The 14,541-nt window shown below is 41.6% G+C and overlaps 1 long non-coding RNA gene across 1 annotated transcript; it reads right to left on the bottom strand.

The window, feature by feature from the left end:
• Positions 1–10,733: 10,733 nt before the first annotated feature.
• LOC135227609 (uncharacterized) lies at positions 10,734–14,135 on the bottom strand. The gene is made up of 2 exons (XR_010317762.1): positions 11,080–14,135; positions 10,734–10,776 (listed from the first exon to the last, which is right to left on the bottom strand). It is a non-coding gene; the product is annotated as an uncharacterized LOC135227609 (long non-coding RNA).
• Between the last annotated feature and the right edge of the window lie 406 nt (positions 14,136–14,541).

Genomic DNA, 14,541 nt, shown 5'->3' with positions numbered 1-14,541 from the left:
GTCGCTAAATGCATGTGTACTCCACATTCCATCATGCATTGGATGAACTTTTTGGCCACACAGGACAGTACTTTCTCAGTATATTAAAAATTGCTTTTTGCTTTTAACTGTGGGATTTAATATGGGATGTGAATACACACACCTTTAAGCAGGATGTCATATGCTCTGTTACAAGTTGCCCATGGCCAAAGTTGTTCCAGATATTCTGAATCAAACAAACGAGTTGTACGTACACGGTCCAGAGAACACACCGGTTCTGAACTGTATTTATATGGCAAATTATTACAGTTTCTATCGCTCAGATTCTTGTGTGTGGGTAATTGGGGCATAGTGTTAATTTGATCTTTTGTTTCATTCTGAAGGGCAATGAGTTTCCCTTTTTATATGGCCTTTCTTGCTATGGTCTCTTAACTCCCACAAAATGATTGGCTGGAACTATGCAAATAAGATGTGTAAAACTTTTGCCAGGGCTTGGACAGTGACTATGCAAATAAGGTGCCTATGACCTACCAAGGGGATTGGTCAGTTTTGCCATCCCGCTAGGCTTAAAAGAGCCAATCTTAGAGGTTGAAGGGTGACCTCACTACTATCAAGAAGAAACAAGAGCAGAACATGTCCTTTGGACCACGGGTCCCTGTGCTGAGAACCTCCTAGACCCAGGAGGCAGTGAGAGCTGAAACACTGGAGACAATGAGAAATCATGAGCGATGGCAGCAGCAGGAGACAGCAGAGGCATGGGATCAGCAATGGCACAAGGTCAGCAGCCAGGTGCAGTAGGCTCGCTGACCCACCCACAGAGTGAGAGAGCCGAGTGCCTTCAGGCAGGAGGCTTCCTGGTGGAGTGGGGTGCCTCTGGGCGCTTATCAGCAGAGCTAAAGAGCTGTAACACTTGCCTGAGCAGGGCAGTGGACAGGCCTGAACAGGGCCCGGCAGCAGTAAGCCCAAACAGGGCTCAGAGGCAGAAGCCTACCTGTGGGTGTGGCTGAGAAGAAGCTGTCCTGATCAGAGAACTGTAACTGAGTTGTTCTGTTACTTTCAAGCTGATCCCGATCCAGAATTGTGACCTGTTATTTCCTTAATAAATCCTGTAATTGTGAGTATGGTCTGTGAGCTCTGTGTGACCACTGCAGTGAATTATTGAACCCAGCAGAGAAGTAGAGAGTGCCGTGTCAGGGATGGCTGGTGTCAGAATTGGTTAAAAAAGAAAAAAGTTTGTAGAGTGGAGGAATGTGGGACTTCTAGCTCATAGGTTTGGGCCAATGCTGGTCTTGATTGTCATCTCTCCCCTTGAAGTTAGATGTGCCACATTTCACACCCTCATTCTTGCTCTTGTTGCAGTACTTACCACACAACTTTAGATATCATCAGAAGGAGTCTTTTAAAAAAATTTCTTCCCTATTGTTTCTTGAGTATTAATCATTATTTATTTTATTGGAAAGTTCTTGAGGGCTGGATCATACATTTTAAAGGTCTTTGATGCCTGGCAGCACAATGCTTGAGGAATAGAAATTTGATTCCTTGTTTCTAAGACCCACATTTTTCTTGTTTTAACACTTCAGAACTTAAGATATATCTAATACCAAAAAAAAAAAAAACCAAGCCCAGTGCCGTCGAGTCGATTCCAACTCATAGCGACCCTATAGGACAGAGTAGAACTGCCCCATAGAGTTTCCAAGCAGCGCCTGGCGGATTCAAACTGCCGACCCTTTGGTTAGCAGCCATAGCACTCAACCACTACGCCACCAGGTTTTCCAAGATATATCTAATATAATCAATGCAAAAGAAAACCTCAGCCGCCAGGCCAAGGGGTCAGTTGAGTCGATGTTCCTTGCCTGCTCCTATGTGACCTTCAGCTGGAAATGGTACCCCTTCAGCAGAGCGCCACTTCGGTGGTGGTATTTGCATCCAGAGCACTCCACACTGTTAAATTTTTATGTAAATGTGGATTCCTTATTGTTACTGAAAATGCCTGCAAAAAGATTTCACAATGAGGTTTACTCAAGCCACAAATTAAGGGCACTAAAATGAGGCCAGAAGGAAGCAGAATTTCCCTTTCTTACTCCACAGGTTCTACTTCTGAGTCTGAAGATTAACCTTTCTCCAGCGATGGACTCTACGAAGGAACACCCTCTACAAGGGAGGCCACCTCACCATAAATGGCTGCTCGAGAGGCATGTAAATCAGCAGAAGAGTCTTTCAGGAGCACAACCTGGGCTGGTGATAGGGAATTGGGTGAAATAAGTGTGAATAAGGTAAGGATTCTCACTCAGAAGGAGTGCTAAGGTCTATCAGAATCGTAACGCTGTTACTGTGTTTTACACCTGCAAGATAGCCACAGAGAGTAGAAGTGGAGCTTTCTCACCAGGGTTTTGGGAGGCTGTGCAACCCTCTGAGGTATGCCGTTGCCCCAAAGCAGAAGAATATTCCATGTGCTTAGCACAAGAAGGTCTCCTATTAAAAGCACAGGGTTGTTACTGGGACTCTTGGAAAGTAAGAGGATTCCAGAAGCAACTGTATGTATCATGGATGATGCACTCTACATAATGGGGGTGCAAGGATTGTCATATGTCTGAGTTTCTCAAGCCAAGTTAAAACTGGCTCTCCATGTATCATAGCGAATTCTTCCTGGTGTCTCTAAAAGATCTGTAAAACACATTTGATGTTACTTTCCCATATGTGCAAACATATCAGATACTGCCTCAGTTCCATCTCCCCAGAAATCTCCTCCCCCCCCCGCCCCCCCCAGAGCTCAGTCTAAGCACTTTGCTCTGTAGTCTAATGCTCAGCTGTTTTCCTGGAAGTTCCAGGGGCCATCACCCTCGATGGCTCCTCCACCATGCTGCTGGGTGAAGCCCCTGTCCTACACCCCTCATTTGCTCATTCACTCTGGCTAGTACATCCTTAGCAGCTTCCTGAGAAAGGGTGTGCAAAAGGTGAGGTGTTTAAACATAAAATGTTTACGCCTTTGCATTTTTATTCTAGGTGATAAATTAAAAATATGGTAGGTTGGAAAGCCACATGTCTCTTAACTGGAAAACTGGTGTGAAGATGTGAAAGAGAAGTGTTTTATCAGCTATAATTTGCTCTGAATCTATTTGTAATGCTTTGTACAGTCATTTTATTCCTATAAAATGATACATGCATTCATGTAAAATCTTGCATTCTGTAAAATCATGCATCAAAAATAATAGGGCATGTGAGATAAAAAGAGTTAGGGCCAGACCATACCTATCCAACTTTGTAACAGGAAAACTAACAAAAACAATCAATACTAAATTAAAAACAACAACAAAAAAATGCTGGCTCATAAATCCACTAGTGTGCTATGCTTTGCAGCCTTTGAAATCAGGGGCTTGCACTTTCTCCTTCGAGATGTGGGGCATTTGCTTCTAAGAGACAAGTTTTACAAGATTAAAAATCTGATTCGGGGGCCTTTACTGCTTTTTTAAACACAGAGGGAAATATTTTTGCAGCTGCTTTATCTGCGGTCACAGCTTCACCAGATAGCCTAATAGTGTGGACTGCATAGCAGTTCTTGAAACCACTCAGGCAGCCCCTTCTTGCTCTAAAGGAAGCCTGCTCTGTGAGATTTTCAGCTTTTTTCTTACAGTGTTCCTGTATTGAATTGTGGAGAAAGCGTGTCCCTGATTTCTGGGAAATCACATACGGCAAAAAATGGCGAACAAACCAAAGCAACTTCTGGATCATTACCCTGGTATCACTCCCCCGTCTACCAACTATATGTCAGCTAATTCACACCACGTGTAGCAGGCACAGCCTGAATATTTTCTTCTCCGAAAGACTCTGGGAAATACAGCACCTCTAGAATCCTAAAACCATTTCTGGTCTGCATTTTTTGCTTCTTTCCTCAATCCTGTCTCCGTGTTTCTTTTCTCTACAAAACCAAACCCACTGCTGTGGATTCAATTCCAACTCAGCGATCCTATATAAGCCAGGGGAAAACATGTTTATTTAGTTAGAATCATGTTCAGCTACATACAGAAACCCAAAATAAAGTAACTTAAACAAGATAGACACTGATTTTTCTCACATAAAAGAAATCCAGAAGTAAGATTGTCTAATGATTCAAAATTCCTGCAGGCACCAGCCATCACACCCGCATTCCAGGTAGCAGGAAAGAAGAGAAGATGGCCCAAAAGGCACAAGCCCCTTCCTTTTATGAAATCTTCCAGGGGATTCACTGCACATTTAGAATTATAGCTCCTTGGCCATATCTAGCTGAAAGAGGGTCTAAAAAATAAAATCTTTTAGCCAACCACATTTCCCAGGGTCTGTTACTGAGGAAGAAACGCCGGTGGTGTAGTGGTTAAGAGCTACAGCTGCTAGCCAAGAGGTCGGCAGTTCAAACCCAGCAGGCGCTCCTTGGAAACTCCATGGGGCAGTCCTACTCTGTCCTGTAGGGTCACTATGAGTTGGAATCAACTCAATGGCAATGGGTGTGGTTTTTCTTTTATTGGTTATTGAGGAAGAAGGTGAGAGTAGATATTGTGAGGCAACATACATTCTCAGCCATGGTGTTATTTCAAATAATATTTAATATTTATCGAGCATTTGTAATATACCAGAAACTATGTTAAACCAAAATCAACTAACCAAATATGTTGCTGTCATGTTGATTCCGACTCATAGCGACCCTATAGGACAGAGTAGAACTGCCACAGAGGGTTTCCAAGGAGCTGCTGCTGGATTCAAACTGCCAGACTTTTTTTGAGTAGCCAAGGTCTTAACCACTGTGCCACCAGGGCTCCAGAAACTATGTTATGTGATGGGAAAATCAAAGAAAAATACAACTTGGTTTCCCCTACTAAAGATACATTTCAACATGATGTGCTAATTATATGAATTTACAGTAAGTCAAGAGCAAGGATTCAAGCCCAAGTGTCTTGGCAGGGTGACTTACCCAAAGTGCACCACCAAAAATTAAACTTGTTTAATTTTCCCTTAATTGAGAGAGATTACCAGTTGTGTCACAGTATATTCAGGGGCAAAAATATCACCTTGAAGCTGATTTTTCTTATGAGGAAAGGACCAAGAACGCATTTGTTTTGAAGAACTCAAAGACTTCTTGGAGGAAAAGAATCTATGCCTTAATCTTTGTTCTCTAAGATTTGAAGTTGGGGAGGTCTTCCAGAATCAATCAAGATGACCCAGACAAAATTTCAGTACTAGGCATGGGAAATGGAGCCACTGAAATAGAGTTACTGAAAAGCTAGAAGGGAAGCCAGTTCTGACATTGAGTCAGAGACAGAGGAAGTAAAGGGATAGTGCATCTGGGTGTTACGAGGTTGCATCCTGGGACTGAACGTGACCCACCTCCAGAAGGCAGCTTGTGCCTTAGGAAGGCTGAATGAGCAGACTCCTTCTAGATGTGAAAATTGGGTTTTAGGATTATAAAGATATAATCCTGGGAGGTTGCCTTCCCTGGTGGAGTTACAGCAAAGGGTATCTAGTCTATCCTGGGGTGGCAGCCAGAGAAGAGGGCGTAGCCAGTGTTACCATGCCGTGGACCCAACGCTCAGGGACAGTCTCACCAGGGCAGGCATCTCTTCATCTCTATGACTTGCTTCTTTTACCCCAAATTCACGAGGAGTATTTCCTCCTTCACCACTCTCAGTTGCAGTCCTGTTGCCCTTCAAGAGCCAACAGCATGTTCCACTGAAGTGCAAACCTCCCCGATTCACCCCCTGGAGGTGGCTTACCTCAACTCCTGCGTACCCTCTTGACTCTGGGTCAGGGAGTGAGGAAACTGAGGCTTACCTGAGAGCTTTGGCTGAAGGGATGGCTGGAAGTGCTCTTCATTGAAGAAAACATGAAGAATGGATACCACCCTGAAAGAACCACTATTGCCAGAGAAAGATTTCACCTGTATTAGTTTCCTATTGTTGTTGCAACAAATTACCATGAATTTAGTGACTTAAAGACAATATGAATTTATTGGCTTATAGTCCTCGGGGCCAGAAGTCTGAAATGAGTTTTACAGGCTAAAATCAAGGTGTAGGCAGGGCTGCATTCCTTCTGGAGGCTCTGGGGAGAATCTATTTCCTTGCCTTTTCCAGCTTCCAGAGTTCACCTGCATTCCTTGGCTCATGGCCCCCTTCATCCATCTTCAAGGTTCGTCACTCCATCCTCTAGTTCCATCATCACATCTCCTTTTTGACTTTGACCCTTTTGTCTCCCTCTTGGAAGTACCCTTGTGATTACATTGGGGCCAGCCAGATAATCCAGGATAATCTTCCCATCTCAAAATCCTTAATTAAATCTGCCAAGTGCCTTTTTGCCATGTAAGGAAGGATTTTCACAGGTTTTGGGGTTAGTACACAGACATCTTTGAGAAGGCATTATTCTGTTGACCACACCACCCTAGCAAATATGGTCACTGTTATGGATTGAATTGCATCCCCTCAAAATGTGTATCAATTTGGCTAGGCCATGATTCCCAGTACTGTGTGACTGTCTACCATTTTGACATCTGATGTGATTTTCCTAGGCATTGTAAATCCTACCTCTAAGATGTTAATGAGGTGGGATTAGCAGCAGTTATATTAATGAGGCAGGACTCAATCTGTAAGATTAGATTGTGTTTTAAGTCCATCTCTTTTGAGACATAAAAGAGCAATCAGAGAGACAGGGGGACCTTATACCACCAGGAAACAAGAGCCAGGAAGGGAGCACATCCTTGGAACCTGAGGTCCCTGTGCTGAGAAGCTGCTAGGAGAGGGGAAGATTGATGACAAGGGTCTTCCCCCAGAGCCAACAGAGAGTGAAAGCCTTCCTCTGGAGCTGGCACCGTGAACTTGAACTTCTAGCCTTGTAAACTGTGAGAGAATAAATTTGTCTTTGTTGAAGCCATCCACTTGTGGTATTTCTGTTACAGGAGCACTAGATGACTAAGACAGTCACTATGAAAACAAGAAACTGTTTACCTCCTCTACTTCGGATACAGCTCATCAAAGCCACATCCTGCTTAATGGCAGGCAGTTCCCCTCTGCTGCTATTACCACACTGAGATAGGTGCCAGTTACACAGGCTCCTCCCCAGAAGACACTCAGAAGCACTTAGGTAGTGGCCACAGCTGCTGGCAGGGCTTCCACCCCACCAGGAAACAGTCCGCAGTCATGAGCCTGCACGCACCTGTCCACACAGTTTAAAAACACAGGAGCAGAGATTCAGGGAAGGCCAAGGAGAAACTGATAAATCCCCAGCCACAGTGGAGAAGTTTATTACAACTCAGAAATCAAATATCAAGCTGAGAATAGTGAGAAAATGGAAAATTTAAACAAACACAATTAATCATTTTGATACAATAAAAAGATATAGAACCCTATACCTAACAAACAGAAAAATATACTTCCTTTTGAAAGCCACATAGAACACTCCCCAAAACCGATGCTATATTAAACCACATTCAAAAGTCTCAAAACCAGTCGAAAGAGCAGAATTCACAAAAGACACATTCTCTGACCATAATGCAATAAATATAGACATTCATGACAAAAGGATAAAAAATCAAAACAAAACAGACCCCCTGCATTTGAAAACTTATAATCACTCTTTTAAATAACTCTTGGGTAAAAGAGGAAATAGAAATAAGGGCTCTAAATTAACTATTAACTATTCTAAGGTTTAGAATCAACTTCTTACTGAATTAGTGGCTGAGTAATACTGAACATATAACTGAAAGGATATGTCGTAAATATAATTTAAGATCCTGCAATCATTTAAAGTTGAGACCTTTGATTTAATTTTTCTTTCCCAGCATGTTTTTCCTAATTCCATTACTCTTGATGCCCGGAGCTGCTCATCCTTGCTGGAGGTCCACGTACAGTACTTAAAATGAAAGGCTCTCCCTTCTGCGGATAAGTGGCATGACTTATAGGGTGGCCGGTAGGTGGAGAACCAGCCAAGAACTCCAATTATTAAAATAACCAAGTAGTATGTTTGGGAGGGATCTGTGGGAAGAGGCTGAGGGGTACAGGAGCAAATCCAACTATAAACCAAACCAAACCAAACCCGTTGCCATCAAGTCAATTCCGACACATAGCGACCCTATAGGACAGAGTAGAACTGCTCCCATACAGTTTCCAAGGAGCACCTGGTGGATTTAAACTGCTGACCTTTTGGTTATCATCTGTAGCACTTAGCCACTATGCCACCAGGGTTTCCAATCCAACTATAAAAAAAAAAAAAAAAAAGTTAGGAGGGATCAAACTCTTTGACGCAATTGATAAGGGTGATTGCTGTATTGATACAGTGATAACTGGTGTCTACCCGTTAGACTTTAAAACAATGCCTAGCTGACTGGTGTGTGGACAGAGTAAAAAAGGACACAGAACACAACCGGAAACATTTGAGGATAGATTAACACGCCTCTCAGCAAGGCCAAGTATTCACTACAAGAGTGTTTGCTGATGCTCCAAGTGAGGAGTTCTTAAAGCAGGTCTTCTTTTCTAATTCCATATTTGTGCTATATATGATAGGAATGTGGAAGAAAGGCCTGGCAATCTACTACCGAAAATCAGCCAGTGAAAACCTTATGGATCACAGTGGTCCAATCCACAACCAATTGTGGGGATGGTGCATGACTGAGCAACATTTGGTTCCATTGTGCGAGGGGTCGCCATGAGCCAGCGACAACAACAACAACACAACACAATAGGAATTCCATGTGGAGACATTTCATTGAAGTCAAACAATCCTTAAACATTCTGAGGACCAGAGAAACATAGAACACTGGAACAGAAGGTGTAGAAAACAATCAACTCTGACCTGGCCGTGGCAATGGGTGCCGGGCAGGGAAGACTACAGGATAAAGGGAGGGTGGAGGAAAGGGCTGGGAGTGGGGCAGTAGGGCTGGGGACAGCAGGGGTGGTGTGGTGATTGTGGAAATCACTGGGTCCTGCTGTAGCTGGGCGTAGCTCACAATGCAGTGTACTAGTGCTGTCAACACTTAGCTGTTGTTACGGGTTAGGATATCCAGCATACCACCTGTGTCCAAGCAGTACAAGGTGCAGATCAGGTACAGACAACCACCAGAATAATGAGATGCTTTGCAGCCTTAGAAAACTGAAAAGCAATGTTTCATAATGAGTTGTGGTATGCCATATACATGCCATGGAGCAAACAGAATTGATAAAAGCAAGATAATTAATAAGAGACCACCATGTATCTTCATTTGTAGGGGATGATGTTAGAGTCCCATGTTGTGTATAGAGATGTGCAATCTGTCCAGGAAGTTTTTACATCCAAAATGACCCACAGAAGTATCAGTTCTCCATTTTCCTTCCAACCAGATGTATTTAATTTTTAACCACTAGTCCTATAAGGTGGTGTAGTGGTTAAGTGCTACAGCTGCTAACCAAAGGGTCGGCAGTTTGAATCCGCCAGGAGCTCCTTGGAAGCTCTATGGGGCAGCTCTACGTGGTCCTATAGGGTTGCTATGAGTCGGAATCGACTCGACAGCACTGGGCGCTGGGTTAGTCCTATAAGAGGTTTTACCTGCTCAGTTTGGAAGCTCTGGCACTGTGTTCACTGCAGCTTCTGAAACATACCTGCCTTTGTTCTAAGCCTAAGGGACAGTGGGGGCCAGATCATACCACTACTTCAAGGGGAAATACCAGGCAGTTCTCGCATTGGTTCGAAGAACAATGAATGTCAAGTTAATGTGATCGATTAATGCCGTTATCAATACTGCAGTGAAGGCTGTGGAAAGCATCTCCTCACTGGTTAAAGGAAAATAAAAACCAGTTGCCATCAAGTCAACTTTGACTCGCGGCGACCACACGTGTATCACAGTAGAACTGGGCTCCATAAGGTTTTCAAGGCTGTGACCTTTTGGAAGCAGATTGCCAAGCTTTTCTTCCGAGGCTCCTCTGAGAGGACTTGAACCTCTAACTTTCAGTTAGCAGTGAGAGGGTTAACCATTTGCACCACCCAGGGACTCCTGAAGAAAAATGTTGTCGCTGATTGCCGTCAAGTGGATTCCGACTCGTGGCAACCCTACTTGTACACAGTAGAACTGCTCCACAGGGTTTTCAAGGCTGTGGCCTTTACAGAAGCAGATCACCAGGACTTCCTTCCACGGTACCAGGGGGTGGGTTAGAACTGCTAACCTTTTAGCAGTTGAGGGCAAACCATTTGCACCACCTACAGAACTTTCAGAGTTCCTCAAAAGGAGAATGTGATGTTTGGATCAAAACTTAACAGGGACTGAGATAGCATCATTGGATCCGCTGGCTTATAATTTAGATCATCTTTATCACCTTAAAGCTAAAATAAAGCAATGTTATCCAACACCACATAAAAAGTCAGTGCAATAGAGAGAGGCTCTGGAGTTAGTCATTAAGCAAACCTAACCACAGGGTAATCTCCAAGCAGCTGGTAAAGCCACCCATGTGTGACGCTTCTCTTTGTCCTTGTTTTACTAACTATATCTTGTAGTTGAGTCGGACAACAGCTATTTTCTTTTACTTCGTCAATTCAAATTTCTCCGCTCCAAGAGATGGGTCTCACCTTGGTGGTCTGTACTGAGACAAGCAGATAGGGTCAAATTTCTTCTTTCTTCTCACTCCAGCTCCTCTCGATGGGTGGTTCCTGTTTGTATTCTCTGTCCCCAACCCAGTGTCAAATGGGATGGGTTGTGCATACAACCTTATAAGTCTGGGAGCAATTCTCAACTGGCATCTGGTCCCACTGTGCTTCTTAGTCCATTTTGGCTCTTTTTTTTTCCTAGTGTATTTTGTGTAGTCATGGAGGCCCCTAAACCAAAAACAAAAAACAAAAAGAACCAAACCTGTTGCCATCCAGTTAATTTTGACTCATGGTGTGTCATATATAGGACATAGTAAAAGTGCCCTATAGGGTTCCGAAGGCTGTAAATCTTTACAGAAACAGATTGCCATATCTGTCATGCCTGGTGGGTTTGAACTACCAACCTCTTGGTTAGCAACCAAGTGCTTAACCACTGCACCACCAAGGCTCCCTACCACTGGGGAATCAGCAAACCCCTATTGATGATGACCCACCAGTAGCATTTGTAACCCTCCCTCGGCCCCTACTTACTGAAGTTTCAACCTACACAGAGCCATCTCTGTCCTCCAGGCAGTCCTTTTAGGCATGGTCCTTTTCAAGACGGCTCAAGACCAAACTTTCTCTGAGGATGTTCTGGACATGGAAGGCTGCTTCCTGTGGAGCACTCTCTTTTCTGTCACCCCAGATTGCTCCAGCAGGCCTCTTATCTGTGTCATCCAAATGCCAAGGGATACATGTTAAGCTCTTAATTTGGTTCAAAATGAAGGGAGAACACCCCCTTGTCCTTCTGCTCTCTGGGAAGGACATGGCATGTTGACAATTGTCACAAGGGAAATTCTTACTAGTGACCTCTTGCAGAATTTCCTCACTTCCACTTATAAGCCCTCAAGGTCAGTGATTAGCTAAGTGTCATGAACAGGTTTCATAATCTCCTGGCCTGTTCTGCACAGAGGATCTGGTACTTATATTTCTTGGTCTTTAGATCTCTGCTGAAAATCTGAGACAACAGGGAAAATGTTTAGCATCTTATTACATCCTATTACCTATAAATAACTAAACCCAACTCAAATAAAAATTGCAAAACTGACAAGATGCCAAAGATCTATCTTTAAAAATGAAACAACTGTGAAAGTTTTCATGTGAATTTTACAGATATTTAAGAAAGAGATAATTCCCATATTATATTAAAATTGCAAAGAATAGAAAGTGATGGCAAAATTCCTCAATCATTCTATAAGGCAACATAATCCTGATACCAGGACTGTATAAGATACCACCAAGAAAACTTTAGGTCAATCTTATTTACTACTACAGAATGCAGAAATTCTAATTAAAATATTAGCAAATAAACACAGTAATATTACCAAGTATGGCTTACCCCAGGAATTAGGGATGGTTTAAAGTTTTAAAATCTATCAATCTTTTCGTTGGTAGCCAAGTGCATTAGCCATTTAGGCCGCTCAGCAGCCCCATTGGGAATATAGCAGTAATTAACAGAGACAAAAGCCACCACCAAAACTTTGAGACTTCTAGAAGAAAATATAGACGAGAAACATACCTTTACAATCTTAGAATAAAAGAATAGGATAGATTTATTTAATTAAACAAGAGGAAATTTAGCTGTGTCCCAAAAGTTCTGATAGGAAGTGTTTTCATTCTCATTGGGTTCTACGAATTTCTTTTTTCCATCCTTAGTTTCTTCTATAATCCAATTGTTTTTGAGCAAAGTGTTGTTTAGTTTCCAAATGTTTGATTTCTCTTCCCTGATTTTTCTTTTATTGACTTCTACTTTTATGGTTTTATGGTCAGAGAAGATGGTTTGTAGTATTTCGACATTTTGGATTCTGTTAAGGCTTGCTTTATGGCCTAATATGTGGTCTATTCTAGATAATGTTCCATGTGCATTAGAAAAGAAAGTATACTTGGCTGCTGTTGAGTGGAGTGTTCTGTATATGTCTATGAGGTCAGGTTGGTTGATTGTGGCATTTAGATCTTCTGCGTCTTTATTGAGCTTCCTTCTGGATATCCTGTCCTTCACTGAAAGTGGTATGTTGAAGTCTCCTACTATTATTGTGGATCTATCTATCTCACTTTTCAATGCTGATAGAGTTTGTTTTATGTATCTTGCGGCCCTGTCATTGGGTGCATAAATATTTAATATGGTTATATCCTCCTGGTATATTGTTCCTTTAATCATTATATAGTGTCCTTGCTTATCCTTTATGATGGATTTAACTTTAAAGCCCATTTTGTTGGAAATTAATATTGCCACTACTGCTTTTTTTTGATTGTTTGCTTGATATATTTTTTCCATCCTTTGAGTTTTAGTTTGTTTATGTCTTTAAGTCTAAGATGTGTCTCTTGTAGGCAGCATATAGACAGACTGTGTTTTTTTTAATCCATTCTACAGCTCTGTCTCATTATTGGTGCATTTAGTCCATTTACATTCAGCATGATTATAGATAGGTATGAGTTTAGTGCTGCCATTTTGATGTCTTTTTTTGTGTGTTGTTGACAGTTTATTTCTTTCACTCAGTTTTTTGTGCTGAGTAGTTTTTCTTTGTAAATTGTGTGTTCCTCTTTTTCACTGTTGTTGATTTTGTTTTTGCTGAGTCTTTATGTTTTTCTTGTATTTTATTTTGATGTGTAGGATTGTTAGTCTCCTTTGAGGTTATCTTAATAAAAAAAAAAAATAGTTACCCCTTTTTTTCCAAAGTTTAAAACTAACCTATTTCTTCTCCGTATGAAAGACCTATGACTATTTATTCCCTCTTCATTGTTTTAATGTTGTCATATTTTACATAATGACATAGCTGATTCCCTGTTTTCAGATTTTTTTTAATCTTGATTTATTTTTGTGGTTTTCCTATCTGGGTTGATATCTGCTTGCTCTGTCCTGTGTTCTATTGTTGGGTTGATATTTGATATTATTGATTTTCTAACCAGAGAATTCCCTTTAGTATTTTTTGTAGTTTTGGTTTGGCTTTTGCAAATTCCCTAAACCTCTGTTTATCTGGAAGTGTCCTCTTTTTGCCTTCATATTTGAGAGACGGTTTTGCTGGATATATGATTCTTTGCTAGCAGTTTTTCTCCTTCAGTGCTTTATATATGTCATTCCATTGCCTTCTTGCCTGCATAGTTTCTGCTGAGTAGTCCAAGGTTATTCTTATTGACTCTCCTCTGTAGGTGACTTTTCATTTATCCCTGGCCACTCTTAAAATTCTCTCTTTATCTTTGGTTTTGGCACTTTTGATTATACGTCTTGGTGACTCTCTTGGGATCTACCTTGTATGGTGTTCGATAAGCATCTTGAATAGATATCCTCTCATCTTTCATGATATCAGCGAAGTTTTCTGCCAACCAATCTTCAACAATTCTCTCTGTATTTTCTGTTATCTCTCCCTGTTCTTGTATTCCAGTCACTCGTAGGTTATTTCTCTTAATAGAGTCCCACATGATTCTTAGGGTTTCTTCATTTTTTAATTCTTTTATCTGATTTTTCTTTGACTATATTGTTGCCAAGTGTTTTATCTTCAATCTCGCTACTTCTGACTTCCATTTCCTCAATTCTGCTCCACTGACTTTCTACTGAGTTGTCTAATTCTGAAATAATATTTTGGTAATCTGAATTTCTGATTGCTGTCTCTCTAAAAAAAAAAAAAAAAGTTTTTTTTCTAGTCTCTCTAGGATTCTTACAGCCTATTAAATTTTTCATTATCTTCTTGAATAATCTTAATTTCCTCGGTTGCTTTATCTGTGTGCTCCTTGGCTTGTTCTGCATTTTTCCTGATCTTCCTGATGTCGTGAAGAGTTCTGTATATTAATCTTTTGTATTCTACATTTGGAAACCCTGGTGGCATACTGGTTAAGTGCTATGGCTGCTAACCCAAAGGATGGCAGTTTGAATCCACCAGGCACTCCTTGGAAACTCTACGGGACAGTTCTACCCTGTTTTATAGGGTCGCTATGAGTCAGAATTGACTCGATTGCAAT

Source organism: Loxodonta africana, chromosome 14, assembly GCF_030014295.1.
Source record: "Loxodonta africana isolate mLoxAfr1 chromosome 14, mLoxAfr1.hap2, whole genome shotgun sequence".
Taxonomy (NCBI): domain Eukaryota; kingdom Metazoa; phylum Chordata; class Mammalia; order Proboscidea; family Elephantidae; genus Loxodonta; species Loxodonta africana.
The sequence above is the reverse complement of the archived record's forward strand: the minus strand, read 5'-3'. Positions and strand labels throughout refer to the sequence as shown.